This window comes from Brienomyrus brachyistius, chromosome 21 (genome assembly GCF_023856365.1).
Source record: "Brienomyrus brachyistius isolate T26 chromosome 21, BBRACH_0.4, whole genome shotgun sequence".
NCBI classification, from domain to species: Eukaryota; Metazoa; Chordata; class Actinopteri; order Osteoglossiformes; family Mormyridae; genus Brienomyrus; species Brienomyrus brachyistius.
Genome location: NC_064553.1, coordinates 18508495 through 18514786, shown reverse-complemented (window position 1 = coordinate 18514786; position 6292 = coordinate 18508495).

Here is a 6292-nt window from a genome sequence, read left to right as displayed (position 1 = left end):
ATATCATTCATTCTGACATACTATTGATCTCCATTGGTCCTTCTAAATCAATCAGGATAGCCTGGTTCTCCTGCACACAGGAGCCTTTACCTTGATCAGGGGGTGATGTGTGGCTTTGATGGTCTGTGTTTGCATCTAGAAGGTGACTGGTTCAAATCCTGTGGTCACCAGAGAACTCATACCACTGGTGTGCCCTTGAGCAAGACCCTCATACCCAAAAATTGCTCCAGGGGTGCTGAATAAATGGCTGACCTAGTGCTTTGACCCCAAGCTTTTGTGTGTTTGTGCCTCACAGCAAAGCATGATGGGATATGTGAAGATTAAATTTTGTTGTACTTGCTCTCTATGCAGTAACAATAAGGGTATTCATATTCATATATCAATGTCTAATTCAGCTTTCTTTGATATGCACTCCATTGCCAACCATCTTGACAGAGACAAGCTACTTTAAGCACTCAGTATATCAGTGGAACAAACACTCCACAGAGATACTAGCAGTTGTAGCACCCAGAAAAGCACCCCTTTCTATACGCCTTTTCTGAACAGAGTGCCCCCATCTGCAAAACTGCCCCCTGTTATTGTTTGGCTGTGTTGATCGACAGCCTCTGAGGTCGTTCTTGGCCACCAGTTTTGTCTGGTTTTAAACACATGCTCAAAGCTGCTTTTTATTTTTACAAACTATGCAATCTAACTAGACAAAGCAATTTCACTTAGCACTGTGATCTCCTGGTGGGCTTCCAGATCAAGTGTAGAGGCCTCTATTGCGACTTTGAAGTTTCACATTTATCCACAAGTCATAGGTAATTAATCGCGGATTAACACTATAAGGTATTAATTACAAGCGAGTCGGCTGTGTGGAGCATGTGTCATCCATCTTGTTTTGTTCTGTTCACGTTATTTTCTTCTTGTTTTGGAGAAGAACCATAAGTGTTTATTATGAGTGTTTATTATGGGAAATACAGCACACATCTCCAATGTCCCCTCTGAAATGACTTTCACAATTTAGGCCTCTTCAGTCCTTCTGCATTTTCAATAATGCTCCTAATCATACAAGTATAGAAACCACAACTGCAATTCCAGTATCCCTGTACATACAGTAGGTCACTGTACAAAATGGAGCTGAGACAGCAGGGGTCCCGCAGACAGGCTCTACGAGTGTGGGGTCACAACGTGGAGCTTTGCGTCGTTTCCCTGCCTTGGAGACACGTGGACTCCAGACGGCGGTAGGGATCTCACTTGTCCCTCAGGGGTCAAAAGGCTGCTTGCCAGTCAAGCACTAACTTAATAAAACGGTTTTAGCTAGTTTTTTTTATAGCACATTAGCTTCTCCATCATCTCCTCACCCTCTAGGCTCAGGCTCGCCCTGGCTGTTGACAGACTTTTACTGCGGAATTTCTTTAAACACTCAAGCGAACGTCAACAGAATCTTTTTTCATAAAAACCTTTTTTAGGAAGGACCTGCCATTTAGAGAGAAACATCCTGTCACTGGCTTCTACTAACTCCAATTTTGGTTGGTTTTTTGGAATATACATTAATGTATTTTGCAGACGGCCAAAGAGAGCAGGGTTCCCTAAAGCAGTGTAGAGCCTTGCTTCAGGGCCCAACACTAACATCACTCTGACAGCTAGGAGTTTCGAACTAGTAACCTTCTACTCACTAACACAGGGCCTAACCTGCAGAGTTACACACTCACACAGTGCTTGCTGACATCACACAGAATTTTATAGTTCTATAAGATAGAAGCCTCACATCCCTAAGGTTGTGGGTTCCCGCTCCTGGCTGTGTAAGTGGAGTTTCCATATTGTTTTTGTGTCAGGTTGGTTTCTTCCTGCAGTCCAAAAACGTGGAGTTTACTGAAAAGTGACTCTAATATTTCGTTTCCACCAATTCAGTACCAGATCCAAGAACCAATACAGTTTTTTCTAATATTGCTGGTGCTGGCAGTGAAACAACTTGCCAACTCATTAGCGAAATAACATTATATCTGTTTTTTTTTTTAGTTGGAAAATGAAAGATCGATTTGCTGGGCAATCACGTCACAGATCGAATATATAAAATATTATGATTGTGACATGGTGTCATGGCCAGCTCGTCCGCTCCTCGTGTGTGCCACGCCCCCCTGATTACCCACGTGTTCTTTCCCGATTGTACCCAGCTGTGTCTAGTTACTTTGATCAGTCCTGTGTATTTCAGTCCGTGTCTTACCTGAGTCCGTTGTCCGTCATTGATGTTACCTGGTGTTTGTCAACCCGTATTTCCCAATAAACCCCCAGTTTGCCCCGTTTTCCGCCTGCCTGCTTGTTCCTGTTCGCTCGCCTGCCCGACGATCGCCCGCTTCCAGCGTGATCGTGACACATGGACTGCAAAGTTCAGTTTTTAGCTCTTTTATTGTGTGATCTTTAAAAGGACACTGGTAAAACAGCAAGTGAGAATAAAGAATAAACTCACTTACACGCACGTACTCCGCTTTTACAGAGACAAAAGTGGATATAGGCAATAGGGACAGGACACAATGAGTCATACTCTCAAAACTTTTTTTCGGAACGCCAGCTTAGAAAAATTTATAATCCAAATCAGGGGTGAGTTTCCCGAAGTCTTCTTAGCGCTACGTTGAATGGGAACCCCAGATCAAAATAATTGTAAGAACAGAATGCATATGAACCGTTACTTTACTTTCCCTCCCGCCTAATTAACATTTCTGTTCCATTGTTCTTTGAAACCTGTGAACACCAGCTCCGTGTTGGGTGGAAACGAGGCATCAATGTGTATGACCATGTAAGTGAGTGGGATCCAACCCAGGTTGCCCCCTTGCCTTGTGTCCTGGGCTTCCAGGGATAGGATACAGGTTCACAGTGACCATAAAAGATGTATGGATGGATGGAGGTGGAAGATGTGGTGGCCTCACACCTGCAGGGTTCTGGGCTTCGATTCCCACCCCGCTCTTTGTGGAGTCTGGAATAATGTGTGTGAAGTTACGGTCTCAGTCCAATAAATGGTCACAGAAAAAGGACAGAAGTATTTAACCTAAGACACTCATGGGTGCATGTTTAACTGGGAGACATTCAGCTGTCAAAAATGGGACGGTCAGGATACATAAAAGGAGAATTCATTAATGTGCGAGAATGTGGAACTCTTTATTCACGAAGCTGGTGGTCTGTGCTGAAAGGTGGAATTCCTCTGCCGAAGACGGTGAATGGTGCGAAGCAGCAGCAGCATGCCTCCCATAGGTCATGGCGCATGAAAGCCACCAAGGACGGAGGAATTTACTCCGAACTGCAAGGTCACATAATGCGAATGTCCTCTTTTAGCTTTACTCAGATTCTTAATTACACAGTAATTGCCAGCTAAAACTCTCAAAGGGAGACGGGAAAGCGGACAGGCTGCGAAGTCAAAAAGAATGAAGTGCATGAAAGAAATTGATTAAACCTTCAAGATGAAAATGTACAGCCCTGGCTGACTCCCCCATCCAGGGATGCTTTGCATCTCTCAGCGTCTGTCTGCTTCAGGTCTGACGGGTATCAGGGCCTTTGCAGGTGGAGCTATAGCAATAAAAAAAACAAAAGGAATTAAGCGTAAACGGAGTGCTCTGTCTCTCCTCCAGTAGCAGAGAATCTACTTGGAATCTATTTTTAAATCTATTATCAACAAACTTGCCTTTTGCATTTAATAAATCACTGGTGCATCATGAATATTTGATGAATGTCGGCTTTTGACATGCCTTTACAACAGTGCATAGATAAGAAGGGGCCAACCCCAGGGTCAGCCCTGACCCCCCTCAGGGCCTGCCTCCTTCTGTGATGCCTCTGCCTGGCAGTTATATCCTCAGCCCCCCTCCCTGGAGAGCCAGGAGTGGCAGATGAAACCCGCTTTCATGTGGCATTCTTGTGTGGCACACCCCTAACGCACGACGAAGATAGAGCCTCACGCTGCCTGGCAGTGAAAACACACAGTGACAGCCTCATTACAGGCTAACACAGCGGGGGGACGTGTGTACGCACCCCTGCCTTCAAGCTGGCTCTTGTGAACTGAGAGGGCACCGAGCACGTAATATCAGAAGCCAGGCGGTGTTAACGAACCCCCCACCCTCACCCCAGCAGTGGTGCTCTCTGAGACAACAGGCAATTAAGCAGGCCGGGGGCCCGCGGCAGCGTGCGAATGCACCCGATCCCTGCTGTGAGGAGCACACCTAAAGCAGTGAGGCAGCGAGACCGCACAGGCATGGCACACACCGGCAGGGCCCCTTGGCCGTAGAGCCGCATTGCACACTAGACTCAAACCCAACACTGGAATACAATTAACACTTGCGTTGCCCCTTTTAGTGGATGTCTGTCCTCTCTCAAAGGAAACCATCTTATTTCTCCATAGAAAATTTGTTTGCGTCTACCGTTTGAAACACATCTGTTTTTTTGCCTTTAACACAGCTGGGATTGAGGAGTCTGTGGAGTTTGTGTCTCTGTTCCCAACAGAAGTATAGAAGTATACTACGCATGTCGAACAGACACTCACAGGGGCCAAAATAGGTGAATTTCATCAGGTGAATTGCTGTCCCTAATGTACCCTGTGATGGGTTTGGTGAAAAAAACATGCCTCATTCATAAGAGCATGGATGGATGAATAAGCAATATGGATGGATGGTTGGATGGATGGATGGATGGATGGATACATATAGTATAGTATAGCATAGTATAGTACGGTATATACTGGGTAGACAAATGTTTAAGACTCAAAATACCTAAAGTATAATTAGTTTATCCTAAATAATGATACTGCAAACTCAGCAATATTTAAGACTAATTAGCAATAATTGGTCTGGGTTTCGATCAGCACTCTTAAGGTTGAACCCCAATTTAAATGTATGTTTTATTCAAGTAATTATGAGAGTATATGCACTGATGAGCCAAAACATCATGTCCACCCCAGCATGAAGCGAATAATGTTTGAAAATGGTTGATGGTACATGTCGAGGACTGGGATATATTGACAGTGATCATAAGGGTTTGGGTCACTGGTGTAATTACATATTTAACTAGTATGTATACTACTTATACTCATATATAAATATTAGGACTGTGAATAAATTTTAAAAATAGCTATTTAATTCCACAGTTTTCTGTGATTAATCACAATTAAAACCAACATTAAAACCTGCACTCATAAATATTTACATACTGAATCCCTAAATTAATGTAGAATTAACACAAAAGGGAGTACATGGGTCACTCTCACAAAGTCGTTACTGTAACATATTCATTTTCTGTACTTTTTGACGACTTAAATTTTATTGTTTTATACTGTCCATTTTGTCTTTGGAGAAATTAATCAGTTTTAATCAATTTTATTTTCTTTAATAAAAGTATTTAATCAAATCCAGGGCAAGAGTTACGGAGATGTCAGAATCAGACAATGGGAAGGAGTGACAATCCATGATATAGCTTTCTAAACAACAAAGGGACTGTATTACAAGAGGAAATACACAGAAAAAGGAAACCAAAGGACCACAAGAGGTTAAACAAGGGGAACGGAGGAATAACTGGGGGGGACCAGCAACAACCTAAGACTCAGGACAGGACAGGCACATATACACAGACTGAGGAGAACTAAACGAGGGACAGGTGTGATTCATTGGAGCCACACAGGTGAGGAAACAGGATGACCAGCAGAGACCTCTGCTGGCTAAATGGAAATATAACAGGCAGAACGGAACAGATTATTCATTTCCAGCACAAATACTACTTGCAAGCTAGTACAAGCTGACTTTAAAGGCTTTCACAAAGGCTCGATGCAATAAGACAAGAGAAGGCATTGAGAAGGCAAGTAAGTCATTATTATATTTAGTCTCGTTTGGTGATTAAGGACCTATATCACATGTACATATAATCGCAGGTACTCAGCAGGCAGATCGACACACTATTTACTTCAGACCACATGACTGATAGAAAATCTAAAACCTATTTGGCAAATTGCTCTAAAAACAGAAGCACGAGAGCCACTGAAAGTGCACTTAGAAAGATCTTACAATTTTATGGCATAAACCTTCAATAAAATCAAATACTGCAAATTGCGATATTTTTATCCTATATATGCCTCCATCTGGAGATTTTTAAAGAGATGCTAACTGAATGGCTGTTTCTCAATATGCATCCTTCAACTTTCATGGAAGATTTGGGGGTTAGTGGCAGGATTGGCACTCCAGCAAAACTTCACACTGTTCCATTGCATTTGGATTAGTGTGGTGCTGAGGTCTCGTCCGCCCCATGGCTGCACCCGGGTTCTCATCCCTGAGGTGGGTGT